This window comes from Oryctolagus cuniculus, chromosome 9, assembly GCF_964237555.1.
Source record: "Oryctolagus cuniculus chromosome 9, mOryCun1.1, whole genome shotgun sequence".
NCBI lineage: Eukaryota > Metazoa > Chordata > Mammalia > Lagomorpha > Leporidae > Oryctolagus > Oryctolagus cuniculus.
In genome coordinates, this window is record NC_091440.1 from 93,824,854 (window position 1) to 93,839,737 (window position 14,884).

Consider the following 14,884-nt stretch of genomic DNA (forward strand, 5'->3'; position numbering starts at 1 on the left):
GACCTTTGCTGCCCCTCTGCTTCCGTGTGGCTGTGTATTGTCATGGTTACCTTGGTTTCCAGATTGTTGGAGTTCAGGGTTTCCATGGAGATAAAGGAATGGAGATAGAAAGTTAAAACACCACAAAATTCAATATTTTACAGAAGGAGGATCAGCCATTTTTCATAATTATGTGCATCTTGGAATATTTCAAGTTTTTTTTATTTATTTCCAGGATTTGAAAACCCCAAACTCCTTCTTTGAAGCCAGCATCACCTTAATTCCTAAACCTGAAAAAGATGCAGCTGAGAAGGTAAACTACAGACCAATTTCCCTGATGAACATAGACACAAAAATCCTCAACAAAATTCTAGCTGATTGAATCCAAGAACACAGTAGAAAGATCATTCACCTGGAACAAATGGAATTTATCTCTGGTTTACAGGGATGGTTCAACATAAGCAAATCAATCAATATAATACTTCACATTAACAAATTGAAGAACAAAAATAATATTATCTCAATAGATTCAGAGAAAGCATTTGATAAAATAAAACACCTTTTAATGATGAAAATGTTAAGCAAATTGGGTATATAGAAGGAAGATTCCTCAACACAAATCAAGTAAGCTTATGACTTACCCATGGCCAGCATCCTATAGAATGGGGAAAAGTTGGAAGCATTTCCACTGAGATCTGGAACTAGACAAGGATGCCTACACTCACCGTTGCTACTCAATATAGTCATGGAAGTTTTAGCCAGAGCCATTAGGCAAGAAAAAGAAATGAAAGGGATACAAATTGGGAAGAAAGCCAAACTATCCATATTTGCAGATGACATGATTCTATATATAGGGGATCTAAAAGACTCCACTAAGAAACTACTGAAAGTGACAGGATATAAAATCAACACAAAAAATCAATAGCCTTTGTATACATAGACAATGCCATGTCTGGGAAAGAATTTCTAAGATCAATACCATTCACAATAGAAATTAAAAAATCAAGTATTTCAGAATAAATTTAACCGAGAATGTCAAAGATCTCTATGATGAGAATTACAAAATATTAAGAAAAACTAATAGAAGAAGACACGAAAAATGGAAAAATCTTCCATGTTGGAAGAATCAGTATCATCCAAATGTCTATACTATCAAAAGCAATTTACAGATTCTATGTGATACCAATCAAAATACCAAGGACATTCTTCAGGTATAGAAAAATGACACTGAAATTCATATGGAAACAAGGAGACCCTGAATACTTAAAGAAAGTCCTATACAACAAAAACAAAGCCAGAGGCATCATAATACCAGATTCAAAGATATACTACTTGGCAGTTATAATCAAAACAGCCTGGTACTGGCACAAAAAGAGATGGAACAGAATAGAAATGCCAAAATTAAGCTCATGTGCCTGCAACCAACTTACTTGACAAAGGAGGTAAAATCAATCCCTGGAGCAAAGATAGTCTCTTCAACAAATGGTGCTGGAAAAACTGGATTTCCACATGCAGAAGTATGAAACAAGACCACTACCTTACACCTTACACAAAAATCCACTGAAAATGGATTAAAGATCTACATCTATGGTATACATCTATACCATCAATTATTAGAGAACTTTAGGGAACTTTGCAAGACATTGCCATAAGCACAGAGTTCTTGGAAAAGACCCCAGAAGCACATGCAATCAAAGCCAAATTTGACAAATGAAATTACATCGAATTGAGAAGCTTCTACACTGTAAAGAAACACTCAGGAAAGTGAGGGGGCAACCAACAGAATGGGAGAAATTATTGGCAAACTATTCAACTGATAAAAGTCAGCACATCATTCCTTTGACCTCTGTAAAGCGTACTACATTATGATTTTTTGAATTTTCTTTATTAATTAACCTTTCAGCATCTTCGGTCAATATTTCATTTAATTAATTTCAATTTGGTGTTGCAAAACTTCTGTGCATCTATACATTATCTTTCCAACCCTGCATATATTTCTGTTGGGCAATTTTTTTACAATAGGTATACGTGAGGTGTAGGTTTTCACATGTAGAATACCATTGAGGAGTGGGTGTTTGACCTAGCAGTTAAAACATCAGTTAGGACATGCGCATCCTATATTGGAGTATCTGAGTTGCATTCCATCCCCAGCTCCTGATTCCAGCTTCCTGCTGATGCATCCTGGGAGGCAGCAGATGATGGATCAAGTAGCTAGGTCTGTGCACATGTGTAAGAGACTTGGATTGAGTTTCCTGCTCCCGACTTCAGCCTGGCTGAGCCCTGTCTGTTGCTGGTGCTTAAGCAGTAAAGCAGTTCCCTCTCCTCCCTCTTCCCCCATTTCATATTGGGGTATTTAGGACTCTCTCTCTCTCTCTGTCTCCTTCTCAAATAAATACATAAAAATTAAATACATATAGTTGGATATTGACCAACAACATTCTCTCTACACAGAGGCAATAAGAGGATCTGTTTTCTTGGGGTCATCATTGTGGTGTAACTAGTAAAGCTACCACCTGTGATGCCAGCATCCCACTTTCACACACTCTTGCCAGTCAGAACTTTTTACAATATCCCATCCACAGAATGGTACTTAGTTTTACTTGCATTTTATTTGGATGGTCAAATACATTCCAACTGTGAATTTCTTTTGTCCATCTCTTTTTTCATTTTTCTCTGTTGGTTACTTGTTTTATACTTTTTGTTTTAGGTACTTTTTATGTAATTTATTAACATTTTCTAATCTGTGTTGAAAATATCTTTACAGGTTTTCATCTTATTAACATAAAATACCTGTGCTTATCAGAAAACTTTTCATTAATTCATGACTATATTCCCTAGTTTGTATTTTTTAAATTAGTTTGACACTTAGAAAAGCCTCCTAATCTTAAAATCACATGAATTATTTTCATATATCTTAGTATTAAGATATATTATTCAATTAACTCGAATCTTCTTGAAATTAGTTCTTGCATAGAATGAAAGGTGGAGACATTATTTTATTTTAATGGAGATTCAGCCAGACGTACATGTTACTGAAAATTCTCATAGCCTTAGGTCAGAAGCCTGTTCTGAGATAAGGAGTCCTGTGCTAGTGATTTATTAAGAAATTACTCCTAGCATCAGGGAGTGGGAGAAGCAGAAAAAGGGAGGTAGAAAAAGCCATGCAAGATGAAGTTCCAGCCACGCCTGATCCCACGGGGAGCCTAGGAGCTAAACTTCACTGGGAATTCGTCCCATCTGGGGGCAAGAGAGCCGGGCTCTCTTCCTCCCATGGTAGTCAGTCATTATATTGGTCTACCTGGCAGGAAATAAAACTGCCAGGCACTTTAGCCCTGGACACACCTGGTAAATCAACTCCAAAAACCTAATGGTAGCCTCCTAAAGAAGTTTTCCAGGTGTGAGCTGTGAGGCACGTGGAAACTGGAGACCAAGGACATAGGAGTTGTGGAAAGGACCCAAGAGACCCATCACAAGATGCTGACAGTGTCTGGTACTGGCCACCCCTTTCACTGCTCAGACCCATTTGCCTCTCACGTAAACTGAATGCCAACTGCGGCCGGTGTTAAGGTGCAGTGGGTTAAACTGCTTCCTGTGATGACAGCATCCCCTATGAGTACCAGTTTGTCCTGTATACTCAGCTTCTGATCCAGCTCCCTACTGATGTGCCTAGGAAAGCAATGGCCCAAGTGTTTGGGCCCTCGCCATGCATGTGGGAGACCCAAATGGAGTTGCAGGCTCCTGGCTTCCACCTGATCCAGCCCTAGCCATTGTGGCCATTTGAGGAGTGAACCAATGGACAGGAGATCTCTCTCTCTCTCTCTCTCTCTCTCTCTCTCTCTCTCTCTCTCTTATTCAGCCATTCAAATAGACAAATAAATAAATCATTTTTATTAAAAAAAAGTGTATGCCATCATTTATTGGTTTCTTCAAAAACTTATTCATTAATAATTGTAGGGAAAAAAACTTATACAAGACTTTTTAGCAGACAACTGATAACCTGTTTTAAGCTGGTCCCAAGGTCCTAATTACTGACTTTTATTTTGTCTCTTCACTACCACTACCTCAGTTTGTTTGTGTTGCTGCAATGGAATATCACAGATCTGGCACTTTACAGATAAAAGAACGTATTTCTTATGATTCTGGAAATTAGGAAGTTCAAGTTCAAGGGCCTCATGTCTGGCTCCATCATCACATGTGACAAGGCAAGACAGCACGAGAGCAAGAGAGCTTTTACAGCATCCCACTCAGTATAACTAACCAGTTCTCATAACTAACTCACTGCTATTAAAACCAACCCAGTCGGGGCCATGTGTGGCTGTAGTGAGTGGATCTGCTGCTTGCAGTGGCAGCCTCCCATATGGCTGCTGGTTTGTGTCCCAGCTGATCCCATTCTGATCCAGCTCCCTACTAATGGCCTGGAAAAAGCAGCAGAGAATGGTCCAAGTGTTTGGTCTCCTGCCACCCATGTGAAAGTCCCAGAGGAAGCTCCTGATTCCTGGCTTTGGCCTGGGCCAGCCATGGCCATTGTGGCCATCTGAGGATAAAAAAGTAGATGGAAGATCTCTCCCTCTCTCTGTGACTCTGACTTCCAAATAAATAAATAAGCCTTTAAATAAAATAATGACAGAAACCAGTGGCATAGTCATTTATTATCATTACCAAGTAGTATACACTGTATATAATTATATGTTCTGTTCTTTTATATGACTGGCAGTACAATAGGTTTCTTTACACCAGCAACCCCACAAATATGAGAGTGTGTGCTGTACTGTGATGTTAGGATGCTTACAACATCACTACACAACAGAAATTTTCATCTCCGTTATGATCTTACAGGGCCACCGCTGTATATGAGATCATCTGACCAATACAGCATCAATCAATGCATAACTGGGTATTGTGTATTCCTTCATATAGTTTTATAATTATAGTTAATGTTTATCCTTTTTTCTTGCAAATTCCACACCATAATTAAAATTCCTATGTGCAGTATCATTACTGTATTACTGCATTGTCTATATCTTTACATTTACTGTGGGTTTTATATTCCCATATGGTTTTGTAAAAACTCTAGCATTCGCTTCAATGCCCTTTAGCATTCTTGTGAGTTCATCCTGGTTGGAATCCTTTGAGATTCTTGAATTTGAATGCCTGCTTCAGTTTTAAACCCAAATCTTAAGCTTTAATCAGCCTGTCTCTTTTTCACTCTCTGCTCCTTTGGGGTTTCTCGGGAGACACACACTGGTCCATGTCATGATATCCTATGAATCCTGTAGTTTTTTTTTTTTTTTTAACACATTTTCATTATTTTTCCTCTTTCGACTGATTTCAAGTTTGCTGATTCTCTGCTTGATCAAGTCTGCTGTTGAACTCTAGTGAATCTCTCATTCAGTTATGGTATTCTGAAGCTCCGGAATTTCTTTGGTATTTTAAAAATAGTTTCCAATGTTAATATTCTCATGCATCGCTTTTCTGATTTTCTGTTCTCTTATAGATCACTAAGTGTATGCAAATTTTGAATTTGTACATCGCCATTTCTTTGCAGGTTGTTTTTAGAGATTTATTTTTTCCTTTGTTTGGGCCATATTTCCCTTTCTTACTATTTATTATTATTATTACTGCTATTATGGTGGGGTTTGGTGTTGAGTTGTACATAATGGAAGACATATTTATCCCTCTGTTTATCGACCGAATTCATGAAAGGGAAGATTTTCTCCAGTTAGCCTGACTAGAGAAAATGGAGCCCTCTAAAACCTTTTGGGAGTTGCGGTGTCTGAATGTTCCCACGTATCTTCCTAAGGCGAGAGATTTACTGGTTTTTCGGGAGCTCAAAGTGTCTTCCTCCCTCTGGTGTCTATCTCTGGTACTGCAGGTTCTCTGGTGTACAGGTGTCTGACCTGGGAGAACTTCCTATCAGCACCCAGAGGCAGGCAAGACAAACTGCAGTCCCTGAGGCAGCCCTCTAAAACGCCAGAACGACAGGTGTATATTCTACTTCTTTCCTCCCTCCCAGTGGAGAATGAAAGGGGCTTGTTTCCCCATTCGCACCAAATGGGCCTCGGTGTGCCATTTGATGCATGCCTTCCCATGCCACAGCAAACCACTCCACTTTTCCATTGTTCTCAATAACCCCAGGCACGCAGACTATGGTCCTGATAATGCTCTGTGTCAGGTGAGACACACACCAGTCACGCGGGGAGCTCTTTGCAAAGCCAGAAAGTTGGATTCATATTTCATGCTCCCCACCTAAGGAAGAGGATGCGACCCAAGCTGAGGTATGCAAGCTTGGTGGGGTGATCAGGGTAAACTGAAAGGGTTTTTCTTGGGCCTGTGCCACAGCTCACTAGGCTAATCCTCGGCCTGAGGCGTCGGCATCCCGGGTTCTAGTCCCGGTTGAGGCGCTGGATTCTGTCCTGGTTGCCCCTCTTCCAGGCCAGCTCTCTGCTGTGGCCCAGGAGGGTAGTAGAGGATGGCCCAAGTCCTTGGGCCCTGCACCCGCATGGGAGACCAGGAGGAAGTACCTGGCTCCTGGCTTCGGATCAGTGCAGCACGCCGGCCAAAACGCGCCGGCTGTAGCAGCCACTTGGGGGCTGAACCAACGGAAAGCAGACCTTTCTCTCTGTTTCTCTCTCTCACTGTCTAACTCTGCCTGTCAAAAAAAAAAAAAAAAGAAAGAAAGAAATGGTTCTTTTTACAGTTTTCAACACAGCTGTTCTTGGCTTTGTACCCATTTAGATTACCGCAACTCCTTAACTGGGTTCTGGAGTTCTCAGAAAATATTTTGGGCCAGAAACTGTAGTTAAGTCAGTGTCATTGTAGAGAATGGGGGCTTGAACCTCCTACTCTGCCATTTGTGTGATGTTCTTTGCTTGGATAGTTCTTAATGAGAAGTCTGACATAATTCTTAATCTTTTTACTCTATACATAAGGTGTTATTTGTTGTTGTTATTGTTTACTTCTGGCTCTTTTTAAAGATTATTTATTTGAAAAATAGAGCTACAGAGAAACAGAAGGAAAAACAGAGAGACAGAGAGATAGAGAGAGATCTTCTATTTGCTGCTTCACTCCCCAAATGGCCACAACAGCTAGGGTTATTCCAGGAGCCAGGAACTTCTTCCAGGTCTCCCACGTGGGTGCAGGGGCCAAGCAGTTGGGCCATCCTCTGCTGCTTGCCCAGGAACATTAGCAGATAGATGGATCAGAAGGGGAGCAGCCGGAACTCAAGCTGGTGCTCGTATGGGATGGCAACACAGCAGGCAGGGCTTACCCTATGTGCCACGGTGCTGGTCCCCACCTCTGGCTTGTTTTAAGGCTTTCTGTACTTTGAATGTGATATGCCTAAAGGTATATATATAAAAATTCTTTGGTATTTATCCACTTGATGTTCCCTGAGTCTCCTGAATCTGTGGTTTAGAAATTCTCAGTCATTATCACTTCCATTCTTTTTCTTTTTCTTCTTCTGATATTCCAATAACATATATTTAGTCCTTTTGTAATTGTCCCACAGTTCTTGGATATTCTGTTCTTTTTATTTTTTTTCATTCTTTTTCTCTTTGCATTTCAGTTTATGAAATTTCCATTAAGATTTCCTCAAACTCACAGACCCTTCAGCTGTGTTCAAAGATTTTTTGTTAGTGTTTTTATTTCTTGCATTTCCTTTTCATTCTGAGTTTCCATCTCTCTGTTAACATTACGCATCTGTTCTTGAATGTCCACTTTTTTCCATTATAGCCCTTAGCCTATTAACAATTGCTTAAAATACTCAGTCTGATAATTGCACATTCTTCATCATAGCTGAGTGTGGCTCAGGTGATTGCTCCCTCACTTCAGAGTGTTTTCCTCTGGTCTTTAGAATGCAATGCTTGTGATGTTTGCTGAAAGAAGGGCATGAAGTGTCAGGTAAGCAACAAGAGGTAAATGAACATCTCATGTGAGTTTTCCATTGATCTGATCAGGAGGGAGCCGTTTGTAAGGAGCTGTGGGTGCTGGATGCGTCCATTTCCCCGTTTTATTCTTTGGGTCTTCTGTAAAAACTGTTTTTTTAAATAAAGTCTTCATCTTGCAGCTTTTTCTGCTGAAATCCTTTGTGTTACCCTGGAGCCCTGTCAATCCTACAGCAAGATGTCAGGGAAAGGAAGCGTTCCACAACTGATGATTAAACCTTGGTCTGTTATAGCAGCTCTGAGTCTCTAGGCTGGGATTCTCTCTCCCCTTAGTTGAAACAAGAAGGCTAGGAAGGGCTGGTCTTGGCTAACTGCTCCTCCACCCTTCGGAATGGGGCCCTAACAAAGTCTTTTCTCTTGTAAATCAAGACTTTCCTAGAGAGAATGATAAGAGTCTACTTTAATTTGCTGACTTTTCCTTTTTCCCTGTTATAACCAGGAGGGGAATCTTCCTTTTAAGAACATGGTTGTGTGCTGGAGGAAAAATCCATGAATGTATGGGAGCTCTCTAAGAATGCATCACCAAGGAATTTCTCACTCTCAAGCTAGTCCATATTCAACTGCAAGTGATATCATCCAGCTTATTAATAATTTTTGATGTTAATAATCCTGTGGGTTCTTGCCATCTATTCAAAGAATTCTGAGTACTGGCTCAAATAGACCAGACAACATGGTAAGTTTTTTAAGGATTTTATTCAGTGAGAGAAATACACAGGAAAGTGAGGGCTTTAATTAGGGTAGAAAGAAGTCTAGAAGCTAAGTTGGGTCCATACCAGGCAGAAAGCAGGAAAGAAGAGGCAGGAAGGAGACCATGTCCTGAGAACACAGGGCAACAAGGGTGCAACAAGTGAAGGGCCCACAGTGTTCCAGGCCTTTTATTCACTCCCAAAGGGGATTGGTTACGTAGTCTGATTGGCAGGTAGGCATCCAGGTGGGATCAGGTAGGGGCATGAGATCACACAGAGGGGGTGGTCTTCCAGCTCACAAATCTAACCGATTTTATCCACCTGCCTGCCTACATCACAAAGAATTACAGCTCTGCGTTCCAGCAGTTTGTGTCCCGGGGCTTCTGCTTCAGGTGAGCTGTTCTCTGCTGCGAGTCTGTATCTGCTCTCCCAGATTTTGAGGTGTAATTTATGCTGCAACCTCAGTAGTCTGACAAGTCAGGGAAAAGTGTTGGTTTTCCGTCAGTCCAGCTTTGCTCCTCCTTACCTATTGAGCAAGAACCACAAAGCCCCTTTATTTTTCTCTTCAATATCTAGAATACTGTGTGACTTTCTTATCTGCATATGCATTTTCCTTTATATTAGGATTTTGACTACTTTGATCCAATTTTATGCTGTCTCATTATATAAGATCAATAACTGCATATTTGAATAATCTTTGTCCTGTACTTCATTCTTTATCCTTTATATCATTGTCATTTGACAACTTTTCTTGTAATGTGTTACATTTCTAGAATTCATTGGCACTCTAGTGGCACAGGTGGTGTTTAATTATTCCAGGTCCTTGCCTTCTACCCAGAGAAGCATTCTAAGCATGGGCATATATATGGTACACAAAGTGGTAGTTTATTTCAAAGGTGAGAAAGCACACACACACACACACACACACACACACACGGGCATAGTTGAGGAGAGGAGTGGGCCAGATGGAGAAAAGGGATGGGGGAGGGGAAGTAGAAAGAGGGCTCCTGCAGCACTCCCTCATTGGGCCTCTGACAAAAAAGAGTCCCCTCCCAATTGTGGGCCTCTTTCATGTGATCGGAAGGGGAGTGGCTACATGGAGCCCCACTCACAGGTTCCAGATACAGGAGACATACAAGGAAGGGGGAGGTTTGAATGGCAAATAGGCAGACAGAATGGTATGAGGTGGGGCCTGTGGCCCGTGACTTCCAGCTCCATGAGCCTGGCTACCTCATCCTGTATCACTCTCACTCCCAGAGATTTCCAACCCTTAATCTTAAGAGGGCACTAAAGGGTGATGAACCATCTTCTGTACCTACCTCCTGTTGATCAAGGGCAGGGTCCTGCCAATATTGGGTTTAGAAATCTCTTCTTGTCCCATCTAATGGAACCATCTCATGAGAATTTTTGTCAGTCATTGCCAATGGCTGTGGTCCTTGCCCGCTCATCATTATTTTGAGAAACTGTCAAATTCTGAAACATGCAACTTCATCTATTAGTATGAGAACAAGAAAGAATATTTTCTATTGTTTCCCAAATAGTGGGTGCTAATAGATGGTTGTTTCTGTGTAGATTATAAAACCATCTAAACCATAAAGATCTGCAATGTCTTTTTCAGTGAGCAAACTACTGTTAGAGTAGCAGGTTCTGTTAATCATTGCACATGCTCCCCCTTGTTCTGTCAGTACATTTCTAAGGCTTATTGGTTATCCATAACTACCTTGGACACCCCATCCACAAATTTGGGTACTTGCTATAAAAACTAACCGGAGTGTAGGTTAGGTTGCCCCAGACAATGGACACATTTTTAAAATTAGCTTCAAGGGATGTAGTAAGATCTTTTAGTGTTACAATTGAAGAACTCACTGAGGGGAGTTCCTGCCCATAGTGAAGCAGGAGAAAAGGTAGGTAAAGCATTTCTACCAGAAAGTACTACAGCTTTGATATGATAAAGGCAAAGGTTTCACTTATCTCTCTGCCTTTTGAAGAGGTATTGAGATCTTCAGTTGGTTAACAAGAGCAGGCAGATTTATTGTCTGTGTGCACCTATGAAGATTCAAAAGGCAGAAATTTCATCTATGCTGAGTGCTGAGTGTGCCCACTTTTGGATACTCTGCAGTTTTACTGAGGTAGGAGTACTCGGCAGCACCTGGTAGGGTCCCTTCCAGGTAGGATTGATTGAGGGGTATACTTCATATTTAATGTGAGTTTTATCTATAGTAATCATTTCCAAAAATTTCTCAATATTCATATTCTATAAATATATAATCTTTGGAATACCAAGATGATATGAATTCATAGATCATGAATTTTATACTTACTATATAATAATAACAAACATAATGCTTCCTCTACGACCAAAATTATTCTAGTACATTGCCTTTTCCAAGTGGAGCTGTGATGACATATTTTAGGGAAGTACAGGCCTCCAGATGTGTTGCCAAAATACACTGGATGATACCTCAACAGCATTTGTAAGGTTAGGTGGATTGGTTGTCAGTGTAGTTGAAACAAATGGCTTTGAAATAATTATAGTAATCAGAGGCATGATGACCTTTATAAAACTTGCACTTCTCATGATGTTAAAGTCTTGTTTTTCACCAGCTGGATTTATAATCCACCTGTTGGGAGAAAGACATGCAGCAGGTACAGGAGCTTAAGAACTCTAGGAATCCTTGTTGTAAGTCCATTCCTAGGTTCATGGGACTTAGAGGAAAATTATTACGTTCCTTGAGATACTAGAAAAAACTTCAGATGCCACTAAACATCCCCTTGAAACCTTGATGTGTTTTTTAAAAAAAAAATGAATGAGCAATTGAAAACTACTTTTGAAGAAGCATAGATTTCAGGAAATCCTATGCAATGAAATATCACACACCTTTAGTTACTTTCTGAGTAATCTGCAGGGACTTTCTGAGTAACAAAACACAGAATCAATAAAGACTTTATAAGCATATATCACCTGGCGAGGCAGTGGGGGGAGGGCAGTGTGGGGAGCAACTCGGACTAGACTGTTACTGGAATTAAGACTTATTCTATGCATCTACTTTCCCACAATATGGCGCTGAGAAGGGAGTAACAGCTTCTACACAGCTGCCTCCAGTTCAACCAATAAACAGCAGGACCTGCTCCTGATTGGAGGAGAGCAGCGTACTCGGCGTGTGGGTAGCAGAGTTGGGATTGGCGGAAGAGGACTATAAAGGAGGAGAGAGACAACATGCACCAGGAACATCTAAGGGGAACATCTATCTGAAGGAACACCTGTGCAGCCCCCGAGAGAGCCGGCCGGCGGTGTGCCGCTCCCCCGCGGAAGTGTGGAAAGTGGCTATGGGGAACCGCCCTTCCACGGAGGTGGAAGGGACGGTAGCCAACCCGGGAAGAACCAGTAGCAAACCCGGGGAGGGCCGAGCAGACAAAAGAACAGCGCAGGGTCCTGTGTCGTTCCTCCATGAAGAGGGGGAGTGACATAATGGTGCCGTGACTCGGATATGAAGCCTAGGCAGGGCTTAGTGTCGTTCCTCCATGAAGAGGGGGAGCGACAGGACCAGACTGTAAAAGTGTCAATAAAGACCAGTATTCATACTTAGTTGCTGAGGACAGGTTGATGAAGTCTAGCCACTGACCTTCACCCTGTCCCTCTTCTTTGTACAGGGGCAAGCAAAGGAGGTGGCTGGATGTGATGACCAGGGCTATTCTGCAGATGGGAGAGGAATGAGTTACTTCTCTTATGACAGCATGTATTCCTCCCCCAACCAGATACCTGAGAAACTTTTTCATTAAAGCTCCTCTTCCCAAATGCATAAACTCATGTATGTACTTAATGATCTTCCACTGAGGGACCCCTGGGAGTATAACCTTATGATCTAAAGTCTATCATCTACTGGAATCTTTAGTATGACCTTGTGGTTGGGCCCACTCTATCGCAGGCTCAGTACAGTAAGGATTTTTAGTTATCTCTACAGGCTCAGGTATTACAGCCATTTCTAGAACCTCCCATCCAGCAGCTCTTTCTTGCTTCCTTATCTGCTAGTGCATTACCCTTGCTAGCCTGGCTATCTTTCTTTTGGTTTCACCAACTGGAAGTGACAGCATGAGGATTCTAAAGGTTCTAGTACTGCCTGAAGGAGAGTTAATGTCTCTTTTCCATTTTAATGGAACAATTCTTTGCGGTCAGTAGGCCTCTTTTTCTCCAACTTGCTATATATGTGCATGGAACACAAGGAAAGGATATTTGGACTCTGAATAAGTATTAACTGGTTGACCTTCTCCTAATTGCAAGGCTCTCATTGAAGCCCTAAGTTCAGTCATTTGAGCTGAAGTCTTAGTTGATAATCCCTGAGCTTCTATCACCTGAGTAAGATCCACTATGGTAGAACTTGACTTTCTAACTCCTTCTTTCACATAACTACTGCCATCAGTATACCACACAACATCCATCTTTTCTATACGTTCATTTCGTAGGCCAGCTGTACCGCAATACATCTGCTCTGTGGTCTCTATGCTGGAGTGAGATATTTATTCAGTACTGTTCCACGGCAATAGAGTTGCCCAAATGAGGACTTGGCATACTTTAAGAGTTATCTCAGGTAAGCCTGAAAAAAAGAGCCTGACACTTTGTGAGGCGCCCTCCTGTCAGGCATTGTTGTCCTTTAATTTCTAAAACTCCCTGTACCTGGTGTAGAGTTTGAACTTCAAGTGACTCATCTAAAGTCTGACCTCTCTGTTTGGTGTGAACATTGACTAACTTATTCCTGTGTTCACTCCTGCCCCCATGTGAGCTGTGCAGATGGTTTGGTCGCTGTTTCCTGGTGGCTCTTCCTAGGATCTCAGTAGTTTTCATCAGTCGAAGACCAGAGGGGATCTTTTCACAAACCCCCAGGTTTATTTCCCTGTGGATGTGAGCTCTCACCTTCCTTGCATCTGGATCTGCTAATTCCTGCACCCTTGGCCTCCCCTGCCTCTGACCTCAGAATCCTCAGGCTGCTAAACCCACTGGGCTCCCTTTGCTCCCTCCTCATGCTGCAGAGAGGCGTGCATTCAGGGCTCTCTGACCGCAGTGCCTGTTGGTCAGTATCTGAAATCTGCTGTTTGCTATGTTTTTCCCTGTTTCCAGTTGGTTACTGTAGGAGCTCAAATCTGGATCTGGTCTAGGTTATTTTATTGTAACTGGAGACTATTTTTTTCCAAATCAACAAATGCAAAGATGTAAAACATGCTACATATGTATTTAGATGATGGCCAAAATTAAGACATTAGAGTGCATGTACTGTCCTACACTCTGCAGGGTTGCTATTGGAACATTTTTTCCTGAAGTAGCATATATCCTGAGTAGACATACAAGGAGCCACATTTATATATAGTTGGCACGGATGTTATCCATTGTTTATAATTTTGGGGGAAGGGACAATCCTTCTGTCCAAGAAGGGTTTTGGTTAAAAATTATTTTATATTCCATAAAATTAAATAATTCACTTAAAATAATATTTTAAGGCATTTAATGACAATGAACCACAATCACAATAAATTACTAAAATAAGAATATCAGGTTTCAAAATACTCTCTGTGTTTCTTTGTCCACATTTGGGAAATACTTACTGATTCAGCTGAACTGTAATATTAATTTTATGAGTGAAAAAACATTTAATAATTTAGAAAGGTTATCAGAAAATTAAAAGATAAAAGATGAGACTATAAAAGAAAATATGATGACATTGGGCATATCGTTCAAGAATAGATTTTATTGCATCAATCACACTTATGGTACTTTTATAATTCCAGCAAATACATACACAACATTCTTACCAAAGTTGTCATTACATTTGAGAACATAATTTTATGAATGAATAGACTACCAAAAGGAAATTAGTAGAATGAGAAAATATAACTAATGGGTAATTAAGGTCTGAAGAAAATTAGATTATTTTACAAGATATAAACCAAAAGGAAATTAGATTATGTATTTTATTTTTAGGACTATTTTTTAAATTGTATTTAAGTTATATAAGTTTCATGTATTTCATATATACAGATTCAGGAACACAGGGTCACTTCCCCTCTACCCTCTCCTGCCCACACTCCAACCCTTCCTCCCCCTCCCTCTTGGATTCCCTCAATTTTTACAATGATCCATTTTCAAAATGCTTAATGATCGTATAGTTAACCCTACTCTAAGTAAAAGAGTCCAACAAACAGTATAAAGAGAAAAAAAGAAAAGAAAAAAAAAAAAACACTGTTCCTCAATGGAAGAGACGAGGGCTATAAACAATCATTGATTAT

The 14,884-nt window shown here is 40.7% G+C and overlaps 1 long non-coding RNA gene across 2 annotated transcripts in view; it reads left to right on the forward strand.

Annotated features, from left to right (window-relative positions):
* The window catches only part of LOC127492039 (uncharacterized), a 38,508-nt gene extending 24,066 nt beyond the window's left edge, over positions 1-14,442 (forward strand). Inside the window, exons 3-4 of one of the 2 annotated variants that reach the window (XR_011378667.1) lie at positions 8,362-8,595; positions 12,260-14,442. This is a non-coding gene — a long non-coding RNA (uncharacterized lncRNA). Of the gene's footprint in view, positions 1-8,361; positions 11,480-12,259 lie in introns of those variants that run through there. The other variant, XR_011378666.1, reaches the window with a different exon arrangement.
* Positions 14,443-14,884: the final 442 nt, after the last annotated feature.